Raw genomic sequence first — 16,535 nt, 5'->3', positions numbered from 1 at the left:
TCAAGCTGAGAAAACATCACCCAAGTGGTTAATAATGTGGCACCTTTGTTTCCTGTTCACTTCTACTGGGAACTTTCCCGATTTCTGAGGGTAAGGTGGAGAGCCTGCTCCCTTAATTCTGCTTGTGGCTGAGATGCATGTGACTCCCATCCTCATTGTGGAGGTGCCCTTAGGGGTTCCTGTCTTATTGTAGATGCAGCTTCTGTCACAGCCTTGCGGCACTAATGGGTTCTGAGTTTGAAGGGCTGAAGAAGTGGGGGATAATGCCATGTCCATTGAGAGGCAGCCCCACGCATCAGCCTCTTTGACTACTTTAGCCCTTTCATAGCAGCTCCATACACTGGTCAAGACCACCGGTTGGAATGCAGTGGAAATCCACTTCTTGTATCTCGATGCTATTAGCAACACTGAGTGATCTCTGCAACAGTGATTGTCACTGTCTCTGTGCATGTCAGTGTACTGCTCCTGCACCCATTGAGTGGATATGGCTCTCCAAGAGGTTGGCAACTCCCTCAATGGAAGAGCTCAAGCATTCAAATCCCTGAGCTGTGATGGCGCACATGTGCTGCTTCATTTTCTGCCCATGGCTCCGCGATGCCTTGGGATCTTCAACGTTCAGGAATTCATCTACCTCCAATGGTCGTCTTGTTTGAGACACCCAAGGCACAGCATCTCTGCCCAAAAGAGTTTGCCTGTGATTGTCCTTTTGCCTTCCAAGCGGACTGCCTATACATGACTCTGCCTCGCTCTCCCCTTGCTCACTTATGGTATGCAGCCCACCTGGTGCAACTGAGGTCCAACCTGGATGTCTCTAAGTGAAAGGTGTGGAGGAATGATGTCTTAGTGTTGGCTTACCAACATCTCCTCCCTGCCGAGGAGGTGGTGATGACAGGCTACAACATCCTGCTTCTCTGCAACCGGCCCTGTGGAGAAGACAAGAAGGTGGTCATGAGAATTCTGGCCACTCAGCAGGTGCCTCATCACAGGCAACTCAGTAGATGACAGCGCTTGAACAGCCACAGAACACATTAGACAGAAATAGTTTCTATGCCCTTCATCTGTCTGAGTTATCAAATGACCCTGCTGTGGACCCTGTTTCACTATCATACATGTCTTATCATTTTGGCACTCTAGTGATCTCCAACTCTGTTTCCTCCTTAGGGGTCAGTGTGTGGAGCTCTGCACACTGCTACTAGACTGATTCATTTTGTGTGCTGCCTTCTCCTACAGGATGCAGAGAGACAGATTTATGCTGACCTTCTGCACTCATTCCAATTTGACATTCATAAAATGGTGTGTTCTTCAGTGATGCTCCTCCCAGCTTGATAGTGCACTATGTATAAATGTTGCTGCTGAGTCTGTGATGCTCAGTTTTTCTGACAATGTTAAGGAGAACTACAGGCACTCAATCTGCTCAGCTTGTTACAGAGTTTGACATCCGTCACCCAGGTGTCATTTCCCTTTCCAGACCTTTGCCGATTATTGAAGTACTTTTTGGATTGCACTCATGTCCTCCCAATGACTTCCGGCTACAGACTTCTATGCCACTTCTTCCATCATGTTTGCTTGGTCTTTCTTGGGGCGTTATTTCTTCTGGACAGAGGGACCAGAATATCTCTTGAAGACAGCATTTATTAAAGTCTCAAGGAAGGTATCCAAAAAGACCGGGGTGCCTGCCCATGCTAACACTGGTCCTCTGTGCTCCCTGCTACTAAGTTTATTTATTAGTGTCACAAGTAGGCTTACATTAATACTGTGAAAATCCCCTAGTCCCCACACTCCGGCGCATGTCCCGGTACACTGAGAGAGAATTTAGCATGGTCAATGCATCCAACCAGCACATCTTTCGGACTGTGGGAGGAAACCGGAGCACCCAGAGGAAACCCGTGCAGACTCCGCACAGAGAATGACCTGAGGCCGGAATTGAACCGGAATTATTCCCTGGCGCTGTGAGGCAGTAGTGCTTGCCACTGAGCCACCTGCATATCTTCAGACAACTGCAAGTCGTCATGGCTGCTTTTTCAGCCATCCTTTGTAACTGGGTTCCACCTCAAGTCACTCCTAACACCACTGATTGGGTGTCAAACTCGCCTCTGGGCCAAATAGTCCGACAATGGAAATCTCCTTTGACTGGGCGGGAATTTTCGGTCTTGCCCGAGCGAGGCCATAAAATCTCGCCCAACATGTTTTAGGACAGGGAAATACCATTCAACAGATTTATTAACAGTTTCTGGAGAGTTAAAGAGGAATAAGTAGAAACAGTGTGCATGGATTTCCAAGTTTGCAGATAATACAAATGTTACAAATGTAAGGTTTTATAAGGTGGTTATGGTTCAAATTGTCTCTCTTCATTCAAGAGAAAAAAGAACATGTGACCTGTTAGGCAAAGACAAAATGCGACAGATGCTGGAAATTTAAAATGTTGGAAAAACTCAGCAAGTCTGGCAGCATCTGTGGAGAGAAAAGCGTGTCTAATATTCTTCATCAGAACCCCTTTTCCGTTTTGATGAAGACTCATATTAGATATGAAAAATTAACTCTGCTTCTCTCTTCACAGATGCTGCCTTACCTGTTGAGTTTTCCAACACTTCTGTTTTCTATATGTGACATTAATTCTGCCCAATGATTTAACCAATGTGACCTGGTTACTGTAGGGATGAGACCCAAATCAAGTGCTACTGAAAACCACATGCCAGGTTTAACATCTGAAAACAAATGACAGAGCGACTGGTTTAGCGATGGGTAGACTAGAACTCTTGGGCAATCTAATTAAAAATAAAACCCTGGGTAGAGAGAGATGCTGTGTCACAGAGAACAAGGGACAGCAGCTGCTGCAGTGAGCAGAAGGAAAAGATCGCAGCTGGACTACGAACTTTATCAACTGCTGGGGGTGTTAGAAGAGGAGGATTTAGACAGGAAACTCAAACTAAATTTCACATCAAGGTCTGACAGAGCCACTCAATTCATCATGACCTGAACATTATTGGCTTTTATCAATGGAAGGACACAGAAATCAGGGAAGGGAAGAGTTGGAGATGGATCATATGAAAAAAGGTTGGAAATTAGAAGCAAAATTAAAGACGACGTCCAGTTTAGGAGAATAGGACATGCCAGTGATGCTGAGTTGAGGGAGGGGTGCTGAGTAGGACTGCAACAAGAGAAGTTCAACATGTCCTACAAAAAAGCAGGCATAGCTCGGGCACATACTCCTATTGATAGAAACCCTTTTTATTTGGAGAAAGTTGAGATGAGTTAAAGGATAAATTGTTCTATGAGAAAGTAAGTTCAGCCAGCCAGAGGATGGCTGCGCTCTGTGGAGGGAAGATCTTCAGAGTAACAAAAACACAAAATTCTGGAAAATTTCAGCAGCTCTGACAGCAGCTGTGGAGAGAGAATAGAGCCAACTGAAGATCATCAGAGTAGATGAGGTCAATGAGTGTTTTGGAAATTATGACAATGTTCAGTGGTGATCTAGCAGGAGATCAGAGAGTTGGCATTAAACCTTTGCAAGACCCAGATCAGTTTGTCAGACAATGAAAGAACCACCCCTTGTCAGCAGGTTTAATAATGATGTTAGGGCTGGACCTAAGAGAATGGAGTGCAGCCAGCTCAGAGGGAAACGGGTTAGAGCGATTTGAGGAGAGTAAATAAATTGAGACCACCAAGATCACGTCGACAGTTCTCAATGAAAAGATCAAGAGGCCAGAGGGAGGGGTCCAATAGATTGAAAGATTGTTTTCCCAAGACTAGGGAACCTAGATCATGGGTTGCCTTGATAAGGGGTTGGTTAATTTGGACCAAGATTAGGAGAAATTTCTTCAGTTAGATGGTTGTAAAACTCAAGAACGCTCTATCCCAGAGTGTTGTGGATACTCCATTATTGGATATATTCAAGGCTCACACATATTTTGGTGTTGGGGCATCTAGCATATGTGGAGGTACGGGAAAGTGGAGTTGAGGTAGAAGATCAGACATTATCCTGTTCCTATTTCTTTTGTTCTTATGTTCTTGTGGTAAAGTTAGTTATGAAGCACCAGGCAAATTTATTCAATTTTTCTGTTCCTGTTTCTTTGTACATTCAGAAGACAGAAATTTCTGTATGTTGACTACTTTGAAATATGAAGGGCAAAAAATGCTTGCTCGGCATATTGTTTTTATCATGTTATAATTGGATTACAAAATTCTATTGAGTATAGATGTAAGTTTCTGGAAAAGTTCCTGTGGACTGGAAAGTAGCAAATGTAACCCCATTATTGAAGAAGCGAGAGAGAATAGAGAATTACAGACCTGTTAGTCAATAATAGGGAAAATGTTAGAATATATTATAAAGATATGATAACTGGACATTTAGAAAAGAACAGTAACATTGGGCAGAGTCAACATGGATTTTTGAAAAGAAAATCATGTTCAACAAACTTGTATTTCTTTGAGGATATTACTTGTAGCATTGATGAAGGAGAAACAGTGACTGGTGTATTTGGATTTTCAGAAGGCTTTTGATAAGGTACTGCTCAGGACGCTAGGAAATAAAATGAGAGTGCCTGGGATTGGGGGAAATATACTAGTATGGATTGAGAATTGGTTACGATGTGGAGATGATTGGTTAACAGACAGAAAGCAGAGAGGTGAAATAAATTGATAATTCTCAGGATGACGGGCTTTTACTGTGGTGGGGGGGGGCAGCGGGGAGAGGGTACCACACGAATCAGTGCAGTGACCACAGCTGTTTCCAACTTATATAAATGATTTGGATGTGGGGACCAGTTATTTTTCCCAAATTTGCTGATGACACCAAACTGGGAGAGAATGTAAGATTTATAAGGCGGTTTCAAAAGGAGTTGGAAGGTTAAATGAGTGGGCTAAAACATGGCAGATGAAATATAATGTGAATAAGTGTGAAGTTACTCACTTTGGTAGAAAATGTCTTGCTGCAGTTGTACAGAGTATTGTGTCCCCTTATCTCAGGAGGAATATACTTTGCATAGTGTGAGTGCAAAGGAGGTTCACCAGATTAATCCCTGGGATAGTGGGATTGTCTTCTGAGGAGAGATTAAGGAGACTGGGTGTGTGTTCCCTAGAAACTGGAAGAATGGGATATGACATAATTGAAACATACAAAATTCTAACACGAGGCAACAGGGTGGATGTAGCTAAAATGTTCCTCCTGGCTGGTGAGTCTAAAACCAGGAAACATTATCTCAAAATAAGGGATGGGGCCTTTAAGACTGAGATGATGAGGAATTTCTTTACTAAGAGGGTGGTGAATCTTTGGAATTTTCTATCTGAAAGTTGTGAAAGTTCAATGATTGAACATGTTCAAGACAGAATCAATAAATTTCTGGCAACTAATGACATCGAGGGATTTGGTCAGTGGGACCAGGCAAAAAATGGTTCGGCACAGACAAGAAGGGAAAGTGACAATGAGGTAGATGGTTAACCATGACCTAATTGAATGGAAGAACAGCATGATGGGCTGAAATGCCTACTCCTGTTCCTATGTCCTTTGTTCCTGTTGCAGAATAATGTTAAATTGATAGTGTTGCTTAAGGTGAAAAAGGTTCATATTCTTAATGTTTTGTTTAGCCAGGAACTGAGCGTTAAAAGCCACATCTGATTCATTGCTATAAATTGAGTAAGAATTCTTGGCTCTGTAACTTTTCCTTTTTTTTTGCCCCCACTGAAGCTTTTTCCCAGGGTGCAAGAGTCAATTACTAGGGGGCATAGGTTTAAGGTGCGAGGGGCAAGGTTTAAAGGAGATGTATGAGGCAAATTTTTTACACAGAATGGTGGGTGCCTGGAACTCGTTGCCGGGGGAGGTAGTGGAAGCGGATACGGTAGTGACTTTTAAGGGGCGTCATGACAAGTACATGAATAGGATGGGAATAGAGGGATATGGTCCCCGGAAGGGTAGGGGGTTTTAGTTCAGTCGGGCAGCATGGTCGGTGGAGGCTTGGAGGGCCGAAGGGCTGTTCCTGTGCTGTAATTTTCTTTGTTCTTTGAAACTGTCATTCCGTTGCAATGCAGGCTTGACTTTTCTAAAGTCCTCCTTATTGGTATCCTGTGCTCTACCATATATGACTTCCAGCTCACCAAAGATTTTATTGCTCCTCTCCTATCTTATAACACATCCTAATCACCTATTATCCCTCTACATGCCAACTTTCTCGTACTACTTATGCTCTGATGCATTGATTTCATAATTGGTTCAAAATTTGTTTACAACTTGACCACTTTCTCAGTGTACACTCCCTCCCCTTTATTGGTTTGCCACTGGTGACATAGCTTTACTATTGTTTTCTTTTTTAGGACATGGAGTGTGATGAATTTTGAGACACCAATGGGCCATGTATTTGCTAACAGAAATCCTTCAAGTAAGTTGTAACACTTGTTTCAATGCTGCACATTTCAAGAATATCATATAAAATAATCCACAAGAAGGGGTCAACAATCTAGTTAGATAACATTTTTTATAAAGTTGTTTGGTAGTGCAGAACTTGATAATTGCTGAAAAAAGGGAATGACATCATTGAAACGTACAAAATTCTAACACGAGGCGATAGGGTGGACGTAGCTAAGATGTTCCTCCTGGCTGGTGAGTCTAAAATCAAAGCCTCTCCTCTTGCTTTCATCAGGACAGCTTACAAAAAAATTCTAATAGTGAAGGGGAATGACAGTTTATGCTGCATGAAAAGAGAGTACACATTGATTGGCAAATGGACTCTGATTGGTGGAGGTGTTTCCATGGAGAATGCAGCATGGAACAAGGCCCTCCTTTGCAGACAGAAGGAACATGTCCGCACACAGCATCTTTTTCAACTAAATGAAAGCTTGAGTATTGCTGAAAAAATACATTTTGTTAAAGCTTTTAGTCTTGCACTCATCAGGGCAATCGCAAGGGGAAATGGCAATTTATACTGTATGAGAAGAGAATGCTGATTATTGGGCAAATGGACTTTGGTTGGCAGAGTCCATTTGCCCACCACTAGATGGAGAATGTACAGTTAATGGTGACTGACAGTTAACTGCCAAGCATTGTTTGAAAATTTGAACCAGGTAGCTTGACTCTGGTCAAGGCATTGCCCTGAGGAATGAACTACTGAATTGTTGCCACTTGTTTTGTTTAGTTGAAACAGATGCAATGTGTACCTGTTCTTCCTGTCTGCAAAAGCAAAACCACTATCTAAATAAAAGCTTTAGGAACAATCATTTCTGGTTTATTCCTTGGTGCAATGCCTTGACCAGTCGGAGTGGCCCAATTTGATTTTGAAGAAAGTTGGGCAATTGACTGTTTCATCCTGCATGTCTTTCTTTTCAGCAATTTTTAAAAATTTAAGTTTCCTGTCCGTATTTTGCTTATTTTCGTTTGTACCTGTGTAAGTTGAACTTAAATGTGCAACTTTTCCTACCTCGGAGGCCTGTGAAAGTATTATCAATATAAATAAGTAAGCCTTGCCAGTTGAACAGCTCTAATGGTTTAATATCTCATGTGGCTATCATTTCAAGAAAGTGAAAATAATAGCATTCACAGTGGAGTCTTGGACGTTATCTCAAACGTGTTGGCTTGTTCGACTTTAACCTGGCCTCTGTGAGGTCATCCATTTTGGTAGGAATAACAGCAAAATGGACTATTATTTAAATTGTAAAAAATTGCAGCATGTTGCTATGCAGAGGGACCTGTGTGTCTTTGTGCAGAAATCTCAAGGAGTTGGTTTGCAGGTGCAGCAGGTAATTAAGAAGGCAAATGGAATTTTGTCCTTCATTGCTAGAGGGATGGAGTTTAAAAACAGCGAGGTTATGTTGCAGCTGTATAAGGTGCTGGTGAGGCCACACCTGGAGTACTGTGTACAATTTTGGTCTCCTTACTTGAGAAAGGATATACTGGCACTGGAGGGGGTGCAGAGGAGATTCACTAGTTGATTCCGGAGTTGAGAGTGTTCGCTTATGAGGAGAGACCGAGTAGACTGGGGCTATACTCATGGAATTCAGAAGAATGAGGGAAGATCTTATAGAAACACACAAGATTATGATAATGATTATGAATAGATAAGATAGAAGCAGGGAAGTTGTTTTCACTGGCGGGTGAAACTAGAACTAGGGGGCATGGCTTCAAAATAAGGGGAAGCAGATTTAGGACTGAGTTGAGGAGGAACTTTTTCACACAAAGGGTTGTGAATCTGTGGAATTCCCTGCCCAGTGAAGCAGTTGAGGCTACCTCGTTGAACATTTTTAAGGCAAGGATAGATACATTTTTGAACAGTAAAGGAATTAAGGGTTATGGTGAGTGGGCGGGTAAGTGGAGCAGAGTCCACAAAAAGATCAGCCATGATCTTATTGAATGGCGGAGCAGGCTTGAGGGGCCAGATGGCCTACTCCTGCTCTTATGTTCTTATGTTCTCTGTTCAGGGAACAGTGAGACAAAGTAGTCCATCTTCGCCCATGATATTTGATGTTTTCTTGCAGAGTTAATAAATTTCCTGGGAGTCATCCATAGAAAGAGTTTTAACAACACCAGGTTAATGTCCAACAAGTTTATTTGGTAGCAAATACCATTAGAACCGTAGAACCATAGAAAATTACAGCTCAGAAACAGGCCTTTTGGCCCTTCTTGTCTGTGCCGAACCATTTTTTGCCTGGTCCCACTGACCTGCACTTGGACCATATCCCTCCACACCCCTCTCATAAGAACATAAGAAATAGGAGCAGGAGTAGGCCATCTAGCCCCTCGAGCCTGCCCCGCCATTCAATAAGATCATGGCTGATCTGATAGTGATTTAGTTCCACTTACCCGCCCGCTCCCCATAACCCTTAATTCCCTTATTGATCAGAAATCTATCTACCTGTGACTTAAATATATTTAACGAGGTAGCCTCCACTGCTTCAATGGGCAGAGAATTCCAGAGATTCACTACCCTCTGAGAGAAGAAGTTCCTCCTCAACTCTGTCCTAAATTGACTCCCCCTTATGTTGAGGCTGTGTCCTCTAGTTCTTGTTTCCTTTCTAAGTGGAAAGAATCTCTGTGCATCTACCCTGTCGAACCCCTTCATTATCTTATATGTCTCTAGGATCTTCCCTCAGCCTTCTAAACTCCAACGAGTACAGGCCCAATCTACTCAATCTCTCCTCATAAGCTAACCCCCTCATCTCCGATATCAACCTGGTGAACCTTCTCTGTACTCCCTCCAAGGCCAATACATCCTTCCGCAAATAAGGGGACCAAAATTGCACACAGTACTCCAGTTGCGGCCTCACCAGTATCTTGTACAATTGCAGCAAGACCTCCCTGCTTTTATACTCCATTCCCTTCGCGATAAAGGCCAACATTCCATTTGCCTTCTTGATCACCTGCTGCACCTGCAAACTGAGTTTTTGCGATTCATGCACAAGGACCCCCAGGTCCCTCTGCACAGTAGCATGTTGTAATTTTTCACCATTTAAATAATAGTTCATTTTACTATTATTCCTTCCAAAGTGGATAACCTCACACTTGTCAACGTTATACTCCATCTGCCAGATCCTCGCCCACTCACTTAGCCTATCCAAATCTCTCTGCAGACTTTCCGCACCCTCCACGCAATTCGCTTTCCCACTCATCTTTGTGGCATCTGCAAACTTTGTTACCCTACACTCGGTCCCCTCCTCCAGATCGTCTATGTATATGGTAAACCGTTGAGGCCCCAGCACCGATCCCTGCGGCACGCCACTAGTCACCAACTGCCAACCAGAAAAGCACCCATTTATTCCAACTCTCTGCTTCCTGTTAGATAGCCAATCCTCAATCCACGCTAACACTTTGCCCCCAACTCAGTGTACCCTAATCTTCTGCAGCAACCTTTTGTGAGGCACCTTATTGAACGCCTTCTGGAAATCCAAAAACACCACATCCACCGGTTCTCCTCTGTCAACCGCACTCGTTACATCTTCATAAAAATCCAGTAAATTCGTCAAACACTACTTTCCCTTCATGAATCCATGCTGCGTCTGCTTGATCAAACCATTTTTTTCCAGATGTCCTGCTAATTCTTCTTTAATGATGGATTCCAGCAATTTCCCAACTACGGATGTTAAGCTAACCAGCCTGTAGTTACCCGCCTTTTGTCTACCTCCTTTTTTAAACAGTGGTGTCACATTAGCTGTTTTCCAATCAGCCGGCACTTCCCCAGAGTCCAGCGAATTTTGATAAATTACAACCAACGCATCCGCGATTACTTCTGCCATTTCTTTCAGTACCCTGGGATGCATTCCATCCGGGCCCGGGGACTTGTCTACCTTTAGTCCCATTAGCCTACCAAGCACCACCTCTTTAGTAATAGTAATCGTTTTAAGAACCTCACCCCTACAGTCCCACGACCATCCATGAACCCGTCCAAGTTTTCCTTAAATATTAAAAGCATTTACCACTTTATCTGGCAGCTCATTCCACACACCCACCACTCTCTGCATGAAGAAGCCCCCCCTAATATTCCCTTTAAACTTTTCTCCTTTCACCCTTAACCCATGCCCTCTGGTTTTTTTCTCCCCTAGCCTCAGCGGAAAAAGCCTGCTTGCATTCACTCTATCTATACCCATCAAAATCTTATACACCTCTATCAAATCTCCCCTCATTCTTCTACGCCCCAGGGAATAAAGTCCCAACCTATTCAATCTCTCTCTGTAACTCAGCTTCTCAAGTCCCGGCAACATCCTTGTGAACCTTCTCTGCACTCTTTCAACCTCATTTACATCCTTCCTGTAACTAGGTGACCAAAACTGTACACAATACTCTAAATTCGGCCTCACCAATGCCTTATATAACCTTACCATAACACTCCAACTTTTATACTCGATACTCCGATTTATAAAGGCCAATGTACCAAAGGCACTCTTTACAACCCTATCCACCTGTGACGTCACTTTTAAGGAATTCTGTACCTGTATTCCCAGATCCCTCTGTTCAACTGCACTCTTCAAGTCCTACCATTTACCCTGTACATTCTACTTTGGTTTGTCTTTCCAAAGTGCAATATCTCACACTTGATTGCGTTAAATTCCATTTGCCATTTTTCAGCCCATTTTTCTAGTTGGTCCAAATCCCTCTGCAAGCTTTGAAAACCTTCCTCGCTGTCCACTGCACCTCCAATCTTTGTATCATCAGCAAATTTGCTGATCCAATTTACCACGTTATCATCCAGATCATTGATATAGATGACAAACAACAATGGACCCAACACCGATCCCTGCGGCACACCACTAGTCACAGGCCTCCACTCAGAGAAGCAATCCTCCACAACCACTCTCTGGCTTCTTCCATTGAGCCAGTGTCTCATCCAATTTACTACCTCTTCATGTATACCCAGCGACTGAACCTTCCTAATTAGCCTCCCATGAGGGACCTTGTCAAAGGCCTGGGTGAAATCCAGGTAGACAACATCCACCGCCTTCCCTTCATCCACTTTCCTGGTAACCTCCTCGAAAAACTCTAATAGATTGGTCAAACATGACCTACCACGCACAAAGCCATGTTGACTCTCCCTAATAAGTCCCTGTCTATCCAAATATTTGTAGATCCTATTCCTTATCACACCTTCCAATAACTTGCCCACCACCGACGTCAAACTTACTGGCCTATAATTTCTCGGATTTCTTTTGGAACCTTTTTTAAACAACGGAACAACATGAGCTACCCTCCAATCATCCGGCACCTCCCCCGTGAATACTGACATTTTAAATATATCTGCCAGGGCCCCTGCAAGTTCAACACTAGCTTCCCTCAAGGTCCGTGGGAATACCCTGTCCGGTCCTGGGGATTTATCCACTCTGATTTGCCTCAAGACAGCGAGCACCTCCTCCCCTTGAATCTGTAAAGGTTCCATGACCTCCTTACCTGTTTGCCCTATTTCCGTAGACTCCATGCCCGTTTCCTCAGTAAATACGGATGCAAAAAAACCACTTAGTATCTCCCCATCTCTTTTGGTTCCATACACAGTCTACCACTCTGGTCTTCAAGAGGACCAATTTTATCCCTCACTTTCCTTTTGCTCCTAACATACCTATAGAAGCTCTTTGGATTTTCCTTCACTCTGTCTGCCGAAGCAACCTCATGTCTTCTTTTAGCCCTCCTGATTTCCCTCTTCGGTAACTTCTTGCACTTTTTATACTCCTCGAGCATCTGATGTGTTCCTTGCTGCCTGTACATTTCACACAACTCTCTCTTCCTCTTAATCAGTGTTACAATCTCCCTTGAGAACCAAGGTTCCTTATTCCTATTTACTTTGCCTTGAATCCTGACAGGATTGCCTTGAATCCTTGAATACAAACTCTGCACTCTCAAAATTTCTCCTCTGAAGGCCTCCCACTTTCCATTTACATCCTTACCAGAGAACAGCCTGTGCCAATCCACACTTCCCAGATCCCTTCTCATTTCATCAAATTTGGCCTTTTTCCAGTTCAGAACTTCAACCCGAGGACCAGATCTATCCATATCCATGATCAGGTTGAAACTAATGGCATTATGATCACTGGATCCAAAGTGTTCCCTCACACTCTCATCCATCACCTGCTCTCACTCATTTCCCAATCGGAGATCCAATATCGCATCCTCTCTGGTTGGCACCTCTATATACTGATGTAGAAAATTCTCCTGAACACATTTTACAAACTCTACCCCGTCTAAACCTTTAACAGTATGCGAGTCCCAATCTATATGTGGAAAATTAAAATCCCCTACTATCACAACTTTGTGTTTCTTGCAGTTGTCAGCTATCTCTCTGCTGATTTGCTCCTCCAATTCTCGCTGACTATTGGGTGGTCTATAATACAACCCCATTAATGTGGTCATACCTTTCCTGTTTCTCAGCTCCACCCATAGGGCCTCTGTAGAAAAGCTCCCTAATCTATCCTGCCTGAGTACCGCTGTAACATTTTCCCTGACCAACAATGCCACCCCCCCACCTTTTATCCCTCTGCCTCTATCCCGCCTGAAACATTGGAACCCTGGAACATTGAGCTGCCAGTCCTGCCCCTCCTGTAGCCAAGTTTCACTCATGGCTATAATGTCATATTTCCATGCGTCTATCCATGCCTTCAGCTTATCTGCCTTCCCCACAATACTCCTGGCATTGAAATAGACACACCTCAAAAAGTTATTTCCACCACACTTAACCCTTCCATTTGTGATTTTGCTTGAACTAACCTGTCTTTTTACTCCTGCTCCACTATCTGCTCTGGCACTCTGGTTCCCATCCCCCTGCAAATCTAGTTTAAACGCTCCCCAGTAACACTAGCAGACCTCCATGCGAGTATATTGATCCCCTTGTAGTTTAGGTGTATCCCGTCTCTCTTGTACAGGTCCCACCTGCCCCAGAAGAGGTCCCAATGATCCAAGAATCGGAAACCCTGCCCCCTACACCAGTTCTTCAGCCAGGTATTCATCCGCCCAAGCATCCTACTCCTACCCTCACTGGCACGTGGTACAGGTAGCAATCCTGAGATTACTACCCTCGGGGTCCTGCTTTTTCACTTCCTTCCAAGCTCTTTGTACTCACTCTTTAGGACCTCCTCACTCTTCCTACCTACGTCATTTGTACCGATGTGTACCACGACATCTGGCTGATCACCTTCCCACTTTAGAACGCTGTGCACGCGATCAGAGACATCCCTGACCTTGGCACCCGGGAGGCAACAAACCATGCGGGAGTCTCTGTCCCGACCACAGAATCTCCTGTCCGTACCTCTGACCATTGAGTCCCCTATCACTACTGCTCTCTTCTTCTTCCCACCCTTTTGCGCTGTAGAACCAGACTCAGTATCAGAGTTCCGGCTGTCGCAGCTTGTCCCAGGTAAAGCATCTCCCACAACAGTATCCAATTCAGTATACCTGTTGTGGAGGGGTATGGCCACAGGGGAACCCTGCTCTGCCTGTCCTTTCACACTGCCATTTCCTCTCCTTACAGTAACCCAATTTCCTGTGCTCTGTTGCTTAGGTGTAACTACCTCCCTAAAGCTACTGTCTATAAACTCCTCATTCTCCCGAATTAGATGGAGGTCATCAAGCTCCTGCTCCAGTACCCTAACACGCTTTGCTAGCAGCTGCAGCTGGGCGCATTTTTTGCAGGGGTTGTCGTCAGGGATACCGGAGGTCTCCCTGATCTCCCACATCCTGCAAGAGGAGCATTCCAACATCTTGCCTGGCATTTTTTTTTACTTTGGGGAAAAACAAGAATAAACTTTCTGGGAAAAAATAAACCTACTCTTGATTTTGTCTGTTCTCGCCGCTTTACATTTTGAAAACAAACCAACTGTGGTACAGTATTATTTCTCTGCACAGCTCAAGAGGAGGTCTTTAATGATATGAAAATGCAAGAGAATTTGCCCATGCATTTCAGTATCTATTGGTTATTGTGGATTTTAGCTTGCACTGCATTCATTGGTATTGCACTGAGAAGTGTTGGAGAAAAATTGAAGTGATGAGAAGAATTGAGGAAAATTAAGATTAAAAATGAAATTGGGAGAACTAAGATGGTTATATCACAGTTTGGTATGGCTCCTGCCAGGCTGAAGACTGCAAGAAACTACAAAAGGCCGTGAATGTAACCCAATTCATCATGCAAACCAGCCTCCCATCCAATGACTCTGTCTACACTTTCCGCTGCCTTGGCAAAGCAGCCAGCGTAATTAAGAACCCCATAACCCTTAATTCCTTTACTGTTCAAAAATGTATCTATCCTTGCCTTAAAAACATTCAATGAGGTAGCCTCAACTGCTTCACTAGGCAGGGAATTCCACAGATTCACAACCCTTTGTGTGAAGAAGTTCCTTCTCAACTCAGTCCTAAATCTGCTTCCCCTTATTTTGAAGCCATGCCCCCTAGTTCTAGTTTCACTCGCCGGTGGAAACAACTTCCCTGCTTCTATCTTATCTATTCCTTTCATAATCTTATATGTTTCTATAAGATCGCCCCTCATTCTTCTGAATTCCAATGAGTACAGCCCCAGTCTCTCCTCATAAGCCAAACCTCTCAACTCCGGAATCAATTAGTGAATCTCCTCTGCACCCTCTCCAGTGCCAGTATATCCTTTCTCAAGTAAGGAGACCAAAACTGTACACAGTACTCCAGGTGTGGCCTCACCCAGCACCTTATACAGCTGCAACATAACCTCGTTTTTAAACTCCATCCCTCTAGCAATGAAGGACAAAATTCCATTTGCCATCTTAATGACCTGCTGCACCTGCAAACCAACTCCTTGAGATTCCTGCACAAGGACACCCAGGTCCCTCTGCATAGCAACATGCTGCAATTTTTTACCATTTAAATAATAGTCCATTTTGCTGTTATTCCCCGGACATTCTGTCTTCCACCACCTTCTGTCAGGAAAAAGATACAAAAGTCTGAGGTCACATACCAACTGACTCGAGAATAGCTTCTTCCCTGCTACCAACAGACTTTTGAATGGACCTACCTTGCATTACGTTGATCTTTCTCTACACCCTGGCAATGACTGTAACACTACATTCTGCACTTTCTTGTTTCTTAATGAACGGTATGCCTTGTCTGTATAGTGTGCAATAAACAATACTTTTCACTGTATGCTAATATATGTGCCAATAATAAATCAAAATAGATAAGTGCAGCTGTCTGAAGGGGTGTTTTGATATGCAAATTAGAATACCAGTGAAAAAAGCAAGTATTTATCTATGTGATCAGGGGAAAACAATTGGCTGTCGAAGATGTGACCTCAAAGTGGAGAGATAAGTAATTGGCACTTATTTGCTCAAAACTGGATCTACAGGGTGGGTAACGTCAATGGGGAAAAAATGATATACCGAGAGCAAATAACAGAGAAAGGGACACAGTAGAAGCAGCTATTATCATAGCCACACCCAGGTGCAGAAAACAGTCTCCCGAAAACAAGGTATTACTGAAAGCTGGCTGGTTAAATCCAAGACATGAACATAGAAGATTATGCCTTGGCTGAAACTGAAGATGGTTTTTTTCCAAACGTGGACAAATGACATGTGCATAGGAACTACCTGCTGGATTTAGCTCATAGAATGATATAATATTGGATGCTGTTTGGGGAAAAGAGCATCTCAGATTTCAGGAAAGGTATGTAGTTGGGAACAAGGTGGTAACTTTGACAGATTGGAGTGGTAATACACTGTGTGTGCATAGCCATCCATGTAGTTAATGGTACTGTTGTGTATTATAGTCTTCCTATTATGGTCCTTCCTTGTAAATTAATAAATATTCTTTACTAATTGATCTCAAAACGACTGGACTATTCCTCCCTGGTTTGCACATCTTTTCTCTCAGTATACCAAATTGAAAATATACACCACATAGAACCAGTGTTCTGAGTTACCCTTCGGCATTTTGGGATACCCAAAGAAACAAAGAAATCTCAATATAAAATCTTCCAACAATTCTTGTTAATAAAAATAAAAAATTCTGGTAATGTATTGCATCTTCATTGAGAAAAACCTGCTTGTTATAAATTCAGGTGCATTATACATATTTTTTCTGGTTCAGTTGTGACTGTTGCTGCTGTAAGCAACCTGAG

The 16,535-nt window shown here is 43.3% G+C and overlaps 1 protein-coding gene across 3 annotated transcripts in view; it reads left to right on the top strand.

The window, feature by feature from the left end:
- Positions 1-16,535, top strand: part of sestd1 (SEC14 and spectrin domains 1) — a 150,618-nt gene that overhangs the window by 18,670 nt on the left and 115,413 nt on the right. For 2 of the 3 annotated variants that reach the window (XM_078228494.1, XM_078228493.1), the window contains exon 2: positions 6,307-6,371. The exons of the other annotated variant lie outside the window; for it this stretch is intronic. The gene's annotated coding sequence lies outside the window, so the exon portion shown is untranslated. The remainder of the gene's footprint in view (positions 1-6,306; positions 6,372-16,535) is intronic. 3 annotated transcript variants of the gene reach the window in all.

The sequence above is a fragment of the Mustelus asterias genome, chromosome 14, assembly GCF_964213995.1.
Source record: "Mustelus asterias chromosome 14, sMusAst1.hap1.1, whole genome shotgun sequence".
Lineage (NCBI taxonomy): Eukaryota > Metazoa > Chordata > Chondrichthyes > Carcharhiniformes > Triakidae > Mustelus > Mustelus asterias.
This window is presented reverse-complemented; position numbering and strand designations above follow the sequence as displayed.